Source organism: Phacochoerus africanus, chromosome 7, assembly GCF_016906955.1.
Source record: "Phacochoerus africanus isolate WHEZ1 chromosome 7, ROS_Pafr_v1, whole genome shotgun sequence".
NCBI lineage: Eukaryota > Metazoa > Chordata > Mammalia > Artiodactyla > Suidae > Phacochoerus > Phacochoerus africanus.
The window spans coordinates 25,615,995-25,631,293 of record NC_062550.1 but is presented as its reverse complement, the minus strand read 5'-3'; the positions used below and the strand labels follow the sequence as shown (position 1 = coordinate 25,631,293).

The following is a 15,299-nucleotide window of genomic DNA, read 5'->3' as shown; positions in this document are numbered from 1 at the left end:
ATCCCCGATCCACTGAGCGAGGCCAGGGATCAAACCCGCATCCTCAGGGATACTAGTTGGGTTCGTTTCTGCTGCGCCACAACAGGAACTCCTCTTTCCTCTTCTCAGAAGATTTCACACAGTTACATAGCCCTATCTGGAAAAGTACTGAAATTATAGAATAAGTGGACATTTGAGGCACCTTATTTGCTGGTCAGTTTTCTTGCTCCTCCCCTGTCCCTCTGACTAGGTATAGGGTAGGCTCCTGCCTTCCCTGTCTGGTCTGGGAGCCAAGCTTCCTTTTTCTACGCACAGGAATCTCCCTGACCCCCAGGGCCCTGCAGATGTCTCCGGGAAGGTGGTGATCCAGGCAGGACCAGGCTGCCCCCACAGGACAGAGGTGAGTGGGCAGTAGATGCAGCAGGATCTTGCTTTTTTTCCTACCTCTTACCGGGATTGAACTTTCCTGACTAACCATTCCACTTCTACACTTCCACTTTTCCACTACCTAGCCTGGGAAATCACTGTCCCTGAAAAGATCTCTCCCCCCTCCCCCTTTAGGGGAGTGGTACATGCCTTGGTCCTAGAAACTTGGTCTAGTCTTTTAGGATAACCCTGGGATCAGGGAACGCCTTTCAGTTTGCTCAGTGTGATGCAGGACTACCGCCCACAATGAGACACAGAGCAGAGGGAGCTTCCCTGTGGTTTAGAGGGACACCGCGGCGCTAGGACCCAGATCCGAGGCCTGGAGAGCCAGGATGCCAGGCGCTAGGACCCGGTGGCTGAAGCGGAGGGCGGCTCGCTGCTCGCTCTCTCTCGGCCGCAGCTTCCCCGCCCCCTCCGGCTTCGGCTCACTCCTCCCCCGCCGGCCATGTTGGCTCCGCTCGGGCCCCGCGGTTGAGCCGCGTCCCCCTCCCCCCTCCCGGACCCCAGACCCCCTCCCCCGCGTTCCCCTCCCCTCCTGGCGCCCGGAGCGCGGCCATGTGAACCGCCGGTCCCCCGGGGAGAGACAAGCCCCGAGCCTGGCTGGACGCCGCTGCCTCAGGTCTGTTGGGTCTGTGGCTGGGGGCCTGAGGGGAGGGAGCCCGCTTTCATAGGAGGCTTCCCTCAGGGAACCAAGGCTCCAGAGCCGCCTAGAGCTTTGCTGGTGTATGGGGCGGGGGTGGGGGGGTGGGGGGAGGACGGGCGGCGGCGGCGAGAGACGCTGACTCTTATTTCCAGTTAGGATCCAGCTCCGGGCGGGGGTCTCCCTGCCCAGGAGGCTGGGAGGAAAGGGGGGCTGGCGGGTCTGCAGAAGATCAGGGATGGGGCGGCAGGCGCAGGAGGAGCTGTGGAGGCTCCCGGCGACGGCGGCGGCAAGGAGGAGGCGGAGAAGCCGCCTGACTGGTGGAGATGACTCCTGTGGGGACTCGGGGTGGAATCCCCGGGAGGGGCTCCACCTCCTCGGATGGGGTGGGGATTGCCCGAGTGCGAAGGGTAGATGAGGGGGGTTCCCTGGACGGGTTAAACACTCCGTTTGTGGGGATTGGGGCGTTTTGGCAACGGTGAGTGGAAGGTAGAAGGGGTTTCCAGCGCTCTCGGGGTGTCTGCTTGGCGGGGTGGGGGGGTGGGTGCACGATCTCTTGAGCATGGCGAGCAGGAGAAGGCCTTGCTGGAGAGGAGCTGTGCCTGGCTTGGGGCCCTCGAATCTCGGGAGAATCCCCTACTCCAGGAATGGGGGTCGATAGGGCCGGTGCTGAGGCGTCCGGATTTGAGCTGGATTTAGGTGGTGGAGGGAAGAATAAAGAGGGAGCCCTTTCCAAGGGGGATCCCTCCCTAAGGGGATCCCCATTTCCGTGGCAGAAGAGATGATCCCGCATCATCCCTTTCTTTCCTGGTGTTCCCAATTTTCAGGGGAAGGCAGTGCCAGCAGCAGTTATCCTTTGTAGAATTTAGTGGCGTGAGAGATTTGCATCCTTCGGGGGGCGATGCGGCGGGGGTGGGTGGGTGGGGGGATAGCTTCCACCTCCATCTGTACACAAACAGCCCCTCCCCCAAGCCTCCCGCAGGAAGTGGCCGGGAAATGGCAGCTGTGCGTTTGCTGCTGCGTCTCTTGTTGTTTTGAAATGTCCATTTTAATCAGATTTGGTTTCATTTTCTGAGACCTTCTGGGGAGGCTGGGATTCTGCTAACCATGTGGGCTGAGGGTCCTTTCCTTCTACCTTTTTTTTTGTAAACTTAATTTGTCACCTGGAAGTAGTCACTGCAGTTGACTCACTGATCCCAATTTCCCCCTCCAGAGCATCTCTGTCTCACTGTCTGGATTTTTCCCCCTGAGCTAGAGGTCATAGAAAAGCAAACTCAGTCATCCACCCACCAGCAGGACTACTTTCAATACAAGTGATGCGATTCTCTCAGTATAGAGAACTGCCAGGAAGACTTGGGATCTTTTGTGGCATGAAAGTGGCTTTTTGGGATCCTGCTTTATATATATATATATTCATATATATACGAAAATTAAATATAATTCTAAAGTATAACAGTTTCTGTATTGCAGAGCACCTGAGCAGGTGAACTTGTGAGGTGAAGAAGAGTGGATTCTGGGAGGTGGAAGAAGAGGGAATGGGGAAGATTCAGTTGAGTGGGATTTGTCTGTTGGGATAGGGACTAATTTTTAAAATGAGAGTGGCTTGGTCCTCACTGGTGATTCTAGTCTAAGGATAAGTCCCGGTGGGAAGCCTGTTAGTTGACATGGGAGACTAGAGGGTTTACCTTCTGTAGAACCAACTAATGAGGAGAGTTAGCTATCATATGACTTACTCTTCAGTATGTAAAAGACATCATCTCTCTTATTACCCTTCTTGGAGAAGGGTAAGCTTTCCCCCTCTTCTGTGCAAAGTCATATGTTTAGATTTTCATTCTCCCACCTGATAACTCCAGGAAATTTCTACTGCATGCAGTGATGGACTATGTGTACTGTGCCCCCAAGGCACTTTGGATCAAAGTGAGTTGGCCACAGGATTTTATATTTTGAGAGATGAGGTATTGAGGTCATTTGGACTATCTTGAAAACTGCTTAAGCCTAACATTTAAATAATCTTTACAATATTTCCATCTGAATTGTCGATTCCTAGATTAAAAGTCCAGGATAGGAACAGGTAGACATATATGATTATGTGATAGTGGCGTCATCACTGTTTTTTTTTTTTTTTTTTTGTCTTTTTGCGGCATATGGAGGTTCCCAGGCTAGGGGTCTAATCAGAGCCGTAGCCGCTGGCCTGCGCCAGGGCTATAGCAACGTGGGATCCGAACTGCGTCTGCAACCTACACCACAGCTCACAGCAATGCTGGATTCTTAACCCACTGAGCAAGGCCAGAGATCGAACCCGCAACCTCATGGTTCCCAGTCGAATTTATTAACCGCTGTTCTGCGACAGGAACTCTGGCATCATCACTGTTAAGAAAGCATCTTACTCTTTTCACGGGGGCTATCGGAGTTGATATTCTGGAAACAATAAAAATAAGTTCGATGTCATTGCTCTTTCTTGCTCCTCTGTTTGGTTGGTTCCTTTGAGTTGCTTTCTGATACGGTTAATTTGACACTGGTTTTTAAGTTCCCTGTTCTTCAACCTTTGTTTACCTAAATTGGGGCCTGACAGAATAGTAAATTGATTTTTCCCTGTTGGAGGTTAAAATAATGAAGGAAAAGGAAAGACTACTTTTATTTCTTTGGACTCATTAAGAGAGATAGAAGTTGATTTTGAGAATGTCCATAGCTATGGCTTCATTTGTTATGTGACTGATCAGAAAGCTGAATGAAGTAAAACACTTGATGGTCTTTTTGTAAAATGGATGCATTTTTCTATGAGAGCTGGATTTCTTAATATTGACTTCTTTCTTTTTTTAAGCATCTCTGTAAAGGAAAAAAAAAAATTTGAGGTGTAGAGAGAACTATGTGGGGCTGACCTCAGAGGCAGTCAGAAATTTAGAATGCCCTGAGAGGCTCATCTTGCAGTCTTGCGGTTCTGGAATCAGGTGTTGTCTAGAGAGAAGCAACGCTTATTAGGGTTATTGTGTCTTGCTGCTGTTGACCTTATCACCTCTGAAGAGGTCTGCTATTTTCTTTTCCAGAAGTTAGTGTGGAAGTTAGTCCAATAACTGTATCATGTTTGGCCTTGTGTGACATATGTACAGTGAGGCAGTAATGCTAAATTTTTTTTTGTTTTTTAGGGCTGCAGGTGGGGCATATGAAATTTCCCAGCCTAGGGGTCGAATTGGAGCTACAGCCTCCGGCCTACGCCACAGCCCCAGCAACACCAGATCCGAGCCTCATCTGTGACCTACATACACTGCAGCTCATGGCAATGCCGGATCCTTAACCCACTGTTCAATGCCAGGGATTGAACCTGCATCCTCATGGATCCTAGTTGGGTTGTTACCACTGAGCCACGATGGGAACTCTGCCAAAATTTTTATTTCCTAGGGCATAGGGTGAAGTATAAAACCCTTTAAGTATTTCCTGGGGCAGATAAGCTTCCTGGCTCTTTTTTTGGGATATGGATGTTCTCATATACATCGTAAGCCAAGGCTAATACATTCTCAGCACAGTGGTACATGGGTCAGAGAGACCATTTTTCAGCAGCTTGTTGGTCTGCATAATTTTCAAATTTATAAAATTGTACAAAACAAAAAAAAATTGCTCTTCTTTGAAGAGCTCTGGAGATTGTTCTTGGATTGGGTCACTGGCAGTGAAAGTTGCGTTGTGTTATTATGTTACGTGGTATTTGTCTTTCTCCTAGTTATAGAGAATAATTAAGGGCATTTTACATACTGAAACTGTTACCAAATATTTTACCACGTAGTCATTAAAAACTAAAACATGAGGGTTCTTATTATTTATTTTTTATTAAAGTATGGCTGATTTACAATGTTGTGTCAATTTCTGCTGTATAGCAAAGCGACCCGGGAGTTCCCATTGTGGCTCAGCAGTAACGAACCCCACTAAGTATCCAAGAGGACACAGGTTGGATCCCTGGCCCCACTCATTGGATTAAAGATTCAGCATTGCTGTGATTTGTGGTGTAGGTTGTAGGCAAGGCTCTGATTTGGCATTGCTATGGCTGTGGTGTAGGCTGGCAGCTGTAGCTCTGATTTCACCTTAGCTTGGGAACTTCCCTATGCCTCGGGTGTGGCCCCAAAAAACCAAAAAAGTAATGATAACAAAGTGACCCAGTCATATATATATATATATATATATATATATATATATATATAGAGGTATATATAGATATACCCAATGGTATATCTATATATACCCATTTATTTTCTTATATTATCTTCCATGATGGGCTATCCCAAGAGATTGGATATAGTTCTCTGTACTATACAGTAGGATCTCCCTCATTGCTTATCCATTCTAAATGTAATAGTTTTGCATCTGCTAATGCCAAACTCCCCATCCATCCCACTCCCTGCCCTCTCTCCCTGGCAACCACAAGTCTGTTCTCCATGTCAGTAAATCTGTTTCTGTTTTGTAGATAGGTTCATTTGTGCCATATTTTATTTTTTTACTTTTTGTCTTTTTAGGGCCACATCCATGGCATCTGGAAGTTCCCAGGCTAGGCGTTGAATTGGAGCTGCAGCTGCCACCCTACGCCATAGCTATAGCAACACCAGATCCAAGCTGCCTCTGTGATCTATGCTGCAGCTCATGGCAATGCCAGATCCTTAACCCACTGAGCAGGGCCAGGGATCAAACCTGTGTCCTCATGGATATTAGTTGGGTTCGTTACCACTGAGCAACAACAGGAATTCCCTGTGCCATATTTTAGCTTCCACGTATAATTGATATCATACGTTATTTGTCTTTCTCTTTCTGACTTAACTTCACTCAAAAAGAATATCTAGGAGTTCCCATTGTGTCACAGTGGAAACACATCCAACTAGGAACCATGAGGTTTTGGGTTCAATCCCTGGCCTCGCTCAGTGGATTAAGGATTCAGTGTTGCCATGAAATGTGGCGTAGGCTGGCAGCTGTAGCTCTGATTTTACCCTTAGCCTGGAAATCTCCATATGCTGTGGGTGCAGCCCTAAAAAGCGAAAAAGAGAGACTCTCTAGTTGCATCCATGTTGCTGCAAAAGGCATTATTTTGTCCTTTTTTATGGCTAAGTAGTATTCTCTTGTATACATGTACCATATCTTAATTTATTCATCTGTTGATGGTCATTTAGGTTGTTTCCATCTTAATTTATTCATTTGTTGATGGTCATTTAGGTTGTTTCCATATCTTGGCTATTGTGTATAGTGCAATGAACATAGGAGCGCAACATGAGGGTTGTTTTTCTTTTCTTTTTTTTTTTTTTTTTGTCTTTTCTAGGACTGCACCTGTGGCATATGGAGGTTCCCCAGGCTAGGGGTCGAATCGGAGCTGTAGCTGCAGGCCTACACCAGAGCCACAGCAATGCCAGATCCGAGCTGCATCTGCGACCTACACCACAGCTCATGACAATGCCAGATCTTTAACCCACTGAGTGAGGCCAGGGATCAAACCCGCAACCTCATGGTTCCTAGTTGGATTCCTTAACCACTGAGCAACGATGGGAACACCTCTGCAATTTTAGATGTATTTCCAGTCCTCTGACAGTGAAATGACCAGAGCTGTGGCAGAAAACCTAGCTGAGATTGTTGGTATGTAGTTCCTTTATTCAATCACCAAATATTTTTTTTAATTTTTTTTTTAATTTTTATTTATTTATTTTTTTTGTCTTTTTGTTGTTGTTGTTGTTGGTGCTATTTCTTGGGCCGCTCCCACGGCATGTGGAGGTTCCCAGGCTAGGGGTTGAATTGGAGCTGTAGCCACCGGCCTACGCCAGAGCCACAGCAACGTGGGATCCGAGCCGAGTCTGTAACCTACACCACAGCTCGCGGCAACACCGGATCGTTAACCCACTGAGCAAGGGCAGGGACCGAACCCGCAACCTCATGGTTCCTAGTCGGATTTGTTAACCACTGCGCCACGACGGGAACTCCCAATCACCAAATATTTTAAAACCTGCTATATAACTGTAGTGTTTAGTTAAATCATAACTCCCTGTTTCTAAGCCTTATTTTCTGCATGGGACAGTTGTTTAAAATACGTCAAGATTTGAAGCCTTTCTTCCCTGTAGATACAATTTATCTCTGAAGAATGAACAGGGAGGAGTTCCCATGGTGGCTCAGCAGAAAATCTGACTGGTATCCTTGAGGACACACATTCAATCTCTGGCCTAACTCAGTGGGTTAAGGATCTGATGTTGCTGTGAGCTTTGGTGTAGGTCAGCTGTGGTGTAGGTCGCAGATGCGGCTCGGATCCTATCCTGCATTGCTGTGACTGTTCCGTAGGCCAGTGGCTACAGCTCCGCTTCGACCCCTAGCCTGGGATCTTCCATATGCCATGGGTGCGGCTCTAAAAAAAGAAAAAGAAACAAAAAGAAAAAAAAAAAGAAAACAGGGAAATCTACTCAATAGTTTGTAATAGCTTACATGGGGAAACATGGATATGTATATCCATTTTATATATATATAAGTATATTTATATATACATATATGTAACTGATTCGCTTTGCTATACACCTGAAACTAAAACAACATTGTAAGTCAACTCCAGTGAAATTAAAGAATGAGAATGGTAGTAGCAAAACCCACAACTGTTATTGGATGAGTAAGCTGGATGAGCACTAACAGAAAAGATAGATTTATTCATTTATTCAATCTATGGTTTCAATAGATGTTTCCTTTCTTTTTTCTTTTTTTGTCTTTTTGTCTTTTCTAGGGCTGCACCCGTGGCATATGGAGGTTCCCAGGCTAGGGGTCTAATCAGAGCTGTAGCCACCGGCCTATACCACAGCCACAGCAACGCCAGATCTAAGCTGAGTCTGCAACCTACACCACAGCTCAGGGCAACGCCGGGTCATTAACCCACTGAGCGAGGCTAGGGATTGAACCCGCAACCTCATGGTTCCTATTCGGATTCGTTTCTGCTGCGCCATGAAGGGAACTCCTCCTTTCATTTTTTTAATGTACTTTGCATTCACTTAAGTGCTGGAGATACTGTGATAGGATGTATTATCTGATTGATACTGTAGGACGTGCATAGTGTAGAAGAAATAAGGATGGAGGGCAGTCATTTTTATGTTCTTCTTTGCAGCCAGGACATGGCAGTTGTATTTGAGAGCCTCCCTTAGTAAAATCTTCCTTCTTTCATCATCTTCCTTTTGCCTTACTGTCCTAACTAGGAAAGGAGAGTTAAGGAAAAGACGTTTTGAGAGAATGAGCCTCAGTCAGTATGGCTGTAGTTTGAGTCAGGGTTTCAGGGGAAGATGATTGCTAGAGCTGTCTGAATGGGCTCTTTTTTCTTTTTACTTTTTGGCTACACTTGTGGCGCATGGAAGTTCCTGGGCCACGGATCGAACTGTACCATGCAGTGGCAATGCTGGGTCCTTAACCTGCTGCACCACAAGAGAACTGAATGCACTATCCCCCCCCTCCCGCCCCCATTTTTGGCCTCCCTGTGGTATATTGAGTTCCTGGGGCAGGGGTCAGGTCCAAGCAGCAGTTGTGACCTAGCTGCAGCAATGCCGGATCCTTTAACACACTGGGCTGGGACAGGGATCAGACCTGTGTCCTGGTGCCTCAGAGATGCTGCTGAGCCCATTGTGCCACAGCAGGAACTCCTGAATGGGCTATCTTGATTAGGGGAAAAGGCATGTTGATTTTGTGACTTGGCACTTGGAATTCTGTATTAATGGAGAAAGACAGTTTAACCAGGGAAGAAGGCATTTTTGTTTGCAGCATCAGGAACTGGAAGTAGTGAAAACTTTTGGATTTTCCTCAGGTTATGGGGTAGAAACAGGAAATGAGGCAGCTTTTGTATTAGAGCAGGGTTTTGCAACTTGGGCACTGTTGAAATCTTGGGCCAGATAATCCTTTGTTGTGGGTCATCATGTGTATTAGGATCATTTCTAGCTTCTCTTTCCTAAAGGCCAGTAGCATAAACCTTTCTATATTAACTATGTGTCCCTTGGGGGCAAAATCGCCCTGATTGGGTACCACTGAATTAGAATATGGTGGGTGAATCCAGAGATGTGTAGAGTTCAGAAATATCCTTCATAACATTCACAAAAACATAGCAGTATGATTTATTGACTATACAGCAGTATGATTTATTGACTTACATTCACGATTTTTTATTTTTATTTTTTTGCCATGCCCATGGCATGCGGAAATTTCCTGGGCCAGGGATTGAACCCAAGCCATAGCTGTGACAATGCTAGGTCTTTTACCACGAGGCCACCAGGGAACTCCTACACTCACTGTTAAGTAAAGATAAACATTTGAAATGTTTCCCTACCCCCAAAATTAGAAACTACTCTGTTTGTGGAATTTTAGTATACTGTATGGGAAGTATGAATCAAGAAGCTGCAGGGATTGCTGAAGTGTCCAGCTGGATGGTGTTAAGGTGTCCTGTCTTTCTGGGGTTAGCCTCAGAGGTCTGAGTGTTAGGATTGGTCAGGGCACCTGCAACAGTGTTGAAATCTTTAGTATTTATTTTAACACTTTGTGTATGGTCAGCATTTTCCTGTAAAAAACCATTTCACGGGTCTACAGTAATTCTTCAACTGTAACTGAGAGAAAAAGCAGCCTATTTGGCCATGTGGCAAGAGTTTTACTGCCTCAAGCTTAAGGGGCAATGTCCTTTAACTCTTATAAATGAAGCTTAGGTGCTCTTAAGAGATCCTTTTACATACTTCTGGGACTGGGCTGGGTGCTGGCTTGATTGTACTTCCTGGTCAGGAGAGCTGTCTTCTTTTCTGGGGGTTGGACAGTGATTTCTTTTTTCATTTGGCTAAAATCCTATTAGTTCAAAGGGAGACACTTCTTTGCTTTACTGTTCTCCTTATTAGCTCTAGATGGGAGGATGTAATTTACCTTTTGGCTTTATTGTGCAAAGCATCTGGAGTTCCCATCGTGGTGCAGTGGTTAACGAATCCGACTAGGAACCATGAGGTTGCGGGTTTGGTCCCTGCCCTTGCTCAGTGGGTTAATGATCCGGCGTTGCCGTGAGCTGTGGTGTAGGTTGTGGACGCGGCTCGGATCCCGCGTTGCTGTGGCTCTGGTGTAGGCTGGTGGTTGCAGCTCCGATTCAACCCCTAGCCTGGGAACCTCCATATGCCGTGGGAGCGGCCCAAGAAATAGCAAAAAACAAACAAACAAAAAACAAAGCATCTTAGGTAGGAAGGTTAAAATAAAATGACCCTGGTTTTATTGCTGAGAGGAGCTGCCCACATTTTCTTTGCATTCCTATCCTGTGATTCCATATTTAAGTGAAAATCTGAAATCAAGAGTCTAGTTGCATATTAGGAAGTCTGGCTGGGAGGAGCATTTCTGGCTCTGTAGTATCTCTCATATATTTTGACCTTTTGGACCTGCCTGATCATCTTTTTAAAAACTAAAACAGGGAGTTCATGTGGTGGCACAGAGGAAATGAATCCGACTAGGATCCATGAGGGTGCGGGTTCAATCTCTGGCCTTGCTCAGTGGGTTAAGGATCTGGCATTGCCGTGAGCTGTGGTGTAGGTTGCAGACGAGGCTCTGATCCTTCATTGCTGTGGCTATGGTGTAGGCCGGCAACTGTAGCTCTAATTTGACCCCTATCCTGGGAACCTCCATGTGCTGCAGGTGTGGCCCTGAAAAGACAAAAGACCAAAAAAAAAAAAAAACAAACCCAAAGAAAACCTAAAACAAAAACATTCTTTACTCTTTTTGTCAAATAATAATAGCTAAAGTTTATTGAGTACTTTGCTGGGTTACAGATTCTCTGCTAGGTCCTTCATAGATTTTCTCATTTAATCCTCACAAGCTCTGCAGGTGTGGTCTAAGATTTATACTAATGATGAAACTGAGGCTCAGTAATGTTAAGTAAACTTTTTCAGGGTCATAGAGCTACTTGTCTTAGAGCTGGGATTTGAACCTAGAGCCCACTGTTGTTGCCCTGAGCCCATTGCACAGCACAGAGTATTTTATGTTTCTGGGAAGCTTCCCCAGCCCAGTACCTGTGGCATGTGGAAGTTGCAGGGCCAGGGAACCCACACCACAGCAGCAACCTGAGCTGCTGTAGTGATAATGCTAGATCCTTAACTCGCTGTGCCATAGGCAAACTCTCTCTAGGAAGCTTTTTTTTTTTGGTCTTTTTAGGGCCTCACCTATGGCATATGGAAGTTCCCAGGCTAGGGATGGAATCTGAGCTGCAGCTGCTAGCCTACACCACAGCCAAAGCAATGCAGGATCCAAGTTGCATCTGCACCCTACACCACAGCTCATAGCAGTGCTGGATCCTTAACCCACTGAGCCACAATGGGAACTGCCATAAGCTTCTTATAAATGAAGCTATGTGGTCCTAATGACCCCTCAGTAGAGGCTACTGGGGAACAGACCTCAGGCATTAGATAGTTTTCCATTCCTTTTACTTAACTGGTTTCTATAAGCCACCCATTTATACTTATTAGTATTTAATTTATGAGACCTGAAATGCTGTACTGTCTCAGAGTAGCAGAGAGGAGAAGGTCACTAGTTTCCTCATGGAGTCAAATCGGAAATGGAAAAATGAACTATGGTCTATCATTGAGTGGGAGAATATAGTCTGGTGCACATAGGGGAGAATGTGTGTATGTGTCTCACACAAACCAGCAGAGGTGTGGCTATGCATAAAACTGGGGGAGGAGGGGGGCATCATATGAGATTGGCTCTCCAGGCATAGAATTTCTAGGGTTTCTGAAATCAATGTACTCTTTGTTCTGATGTTAGGCTTTGGAAGGAATCTGACTTAGAAGAAAAGGAATGAACTTTCCTCCTTGATGTCCTTCATTTCAGAGGGATCACTAACCTCATCTCATTTACTAATACTTATTTTTCAGACCCCTTATTGTTGGAGGAGTGGCCTTTATAGGGAAATCCTTGGGGGCCCTGAGGTCTTTCTCTGTAGAGACTTAGTTTCTTCACTGATGCATAGCAGTTTGGGTCCACTGCTTATTTTAGAGTGAATATGGGAAATTCTAAATGGGAAATAAGTTAATTCTATAAACTTCCCCCTGGAGTTGCCGTCGTGGCGCAGTGGTTAACGAATCCGACTAGGAACCATGAGTTTGTGGGTTCGATCCCTGGCCTCGCTCAGTGGGATAAGGATCCGGCGTTGCCGTGTGCTGTGGTGTAGGTTGCAGACGAGGCTCGGATCCAGCATTACTGTGGCTCTGGTGTCGGCCGGTGGCTACAGCTCCCGTTAGACCCCTAGCCTGGGAACCTCCATATGCCGTGGAAGCGGCCCTAGAAAAAGCAAAAAGACCAATAAATAAATAAATAAAAATAAAAAATAAAAACTTCCCCCTTAAATCAATAAAATACAGATTGCTTTTATTTTTTAAATTCTGTTTAAAATTGGTCCAGGTAGAGACAGTTGTATTTAGCCTGGAAAGTCCTTTAGCTGTCATGTTATATACTATAGAGGGCTTATATTTCATGCTTAGAATTGTGTTAGATTCACCCAGTGGTGGCTAATTTGCTTTATCTAGCATATTCAGGAACATGATTCTTGTAGACCTTAGGCAGTGGTCATATGTGTTCTTAACCAATTTATCCTTTTAAAAGCTTTACTTGTAGGTTTTTGTTGTTGTTGTTTTTTGTCTTTTTGCTATTTCTTTGGGCCGCTTCTGCGGCATATGGAGGTTCCCAGGCTAGGGGTCGAATCGGAGCTGTAGCCACCCGCCTACGCCAGAGCCACAGCAACGCTGGATCCGAGCCATGTCTGCAACCTACACCACAGCTCACGGCAACGCCGGATCGTTAACCCACTGAGCAAGGGCAGGAACCGAACCCGCAACCTCATGGTTCCTAGTCGGATTTGTTAACCACTGCGCCACGACGGGAACTCCTGTTGTTGTTGTTTTTTAAGAGGTTATTTAAAATATCACTGAGGTCTGCTTATTCCTTCATCTTTGGAGCTTGCTAAAGAAATCTTTCTACCTGAATTCTGCCCTTTTTCAAAAAGTAGTAATCTAAGGAATTACCTTTTCTGTATTAAGACAGATCATGTCTCTCATATCAAATTAGTATGTCCTAGTACACATAAGATTTGATTGATGTGTCAGACTTTGTCAATAATTCTGGCTTCTGCTTCCTACCTTCCTTCTTCTCTTTTCTCTATCAAAGTTAAATTTATTCTGATCAAAGGCTTCACTTCTCATCATTCCTTTTACTATATCACCTCATATTCAGAAGAATGTGAAGAGCTTTTTAACCATACTACTCCTCAGTGAGCCATTGTACTTTACATATATAGGTACCTAGCTAGTCTTTTAGTGACCTTTTACTTTTTTTTTTCTGGCTGTGCCCTCAGCATGCAGAAGTTCCTGGGCAAGGGATTGAACCTGAGCCAGGCTGCTGCAGTGACAAATCTGGATACTTTTTTTTTTTTTTGTCTTTTTGCCATTTCTTTGGGCCGCTCCCGCGGCATATGGAGGTTCCCAGGCTAGGGGTCGAATCGGAGCTGGAGCCACTGGCCTACACCAGAGCCACAGCAACGCGGGATCCGAGCCACATCTGCGACCTACACCACAGCTCACGGCAACGCTGGATCGTTAACCCACTGAGCAAGGGCAGGGACCGAACCCGCAGCCTCATGGTTCCTAGTCGGATTCGTTAACCACTGTGCCACAGCGGGAACTCCACAAATCTGGATACTTAATCGGCTGCACCACAAGGGAACTCTTCTCTCTCTTTTTTTTTTAAAAGTAACTCTTTACATTTAAGCCACAAAACTAAAACATGGGGAGGTAATCATAGAAGACATACCAGAGTACTCTCCCTTGGGACACCCTGTTATTTAATCAGTTTTCCAGCTCTGACACTTCTGAGCTCTGTTCTTAGAGAGGATGGTATTTCCCTTGAAAAAGGAGTAGAAGTGTTACTGGATGTTGAATTCTGCCATCATTGTCATCTCTCCTGATACGCATTCTTCTTTTCAAATCCCTTTACTGAGGTAACTATACTACTTTTCTTTTGCGGGGGGCTCAATTGTGGCATAGGAAGTTCCCAGGCTAGGGGTCGATTTGGAGCTACAGCTACTGGCATACGCCTTAGCAGCTTGGGATCTGAGCCATGTTTTCGACCTACACCAACACTCCCAGCAGTGCTGGATCCTTAACCCACTGAGTGAGGCCAGGGATCAAACCCGTGGTCCTTAATGGATACTCGTAGGCTTTGTTATCACTGAACCATGATAGGAACTCCCACTATTATATTTTCTTCAGACGTCTAGGGCTGTGGATAGGATAATGTGGAAATTGCTGAACTGAGGTATAATAATAAAACAAAGCAGGATATATATACGTATGTTTAATATGTTTTTGTTTTTACTTTTGGCTGCACCCGCGGCATGTGGAAGTTTCTAGGCCAGGGATTGAATCCTAGCTGCAGCTGTGAGAGCTGTGGCAACGCCAGATCCTTAACCCACTGTGTTGGGCTGGGGATTAAACCTGTGCTGCTGCAGAGACAATGCCAGATTGTGGCATAATCCCCTATGCCATAGCAGGAACTCCTTTAGTATGCTTTTTCTGCCAATGCCTCCATGCCTTGCTGTCAAAAAAAAAAAAAAATGGCTTTGAAAACCATTGGGAGAGTAGGACTCTGGCCTTACCTTGAGAGGGGGAAAAACAAAAAGGTGGGGAACGTTCAGTTTTGCAGTAGAGGGCTAATATCTAACACAGAGTTAGGTTAACTTGGGGTGGGGCTTACACAGGGGGAAGACTCCTCCAGGCATGTATCTTGGTTTTTCTTCCTGACGCTCTTTATCTCTACAAGGCTGACTTTTTTTTTTTTTTTTGGCTTTTCTAGGGCCACTCCCGCGGCATATGGAGGTTCCCAGGCTAGGGGTCTAACAGGAGCTGTAGCCACCGGCCTGTGCCAGAGCCACAGCAACTCGGGATCCAAGCCGCATCTGCGACCTATACCACAGGTCATGGCAACGCTGGATCCTTAACCCACTGAGCAAGGCCAGGGATCGAACCCACAACCTCATGGTTCCTAGTTGGATTCGTTAACCACTGTGCCACGACGGGAACTCCATCTCCAAGGCTGACTTTTAAAAAGACTATTTCTGTAGGGGCATTGCCCACGTTAGGGGTATATATCCTCCTCTCTTTTCAATCCCTCCTTCTCCCATACTTAGTAGGAGAAGGGGGTTGGGGAGGGCACATTGCCTGTAGAAGATTCCAGGTGACATAACCTTGTTTAACCGCCAGTATTTTTTTTC

The 15,299-nt window shown here is 45.9% G+C and overlaps 1 protein-coding gene across 5 annotated transcripts in view; it reads left to right on the top strand.

The window, feature by feature from the left end:
• The window catches only part of BAZ2A (bromodomain adjacent to zinc finger domain 2A), a 49,881-nt gene that overhangs the window by 4,793 nt on the left and 29,789 nt on the right, over positions 1-15,299 (top strand). For 2 of the 5 annotated variants that reach the window (XM_047786953.1, XM_047786954.1), the window contains exon 2: positions 295-379. The exons of 1 other annotated variant lie outside the window; for it this stretch is intronic. The gene's annotated coding sequence lies outside the window, so the exon portion shown is untranslated. Of the gene's footprint in view, positions 1-294; positions 380-735; positions 1,025-6,627; positions 6,647-15,299 lie in introns of those variants that run through there. 2 more of the 5 variants (XM_047786952.1, XM_047786950.1) reach the window with 2 other exon arrangements.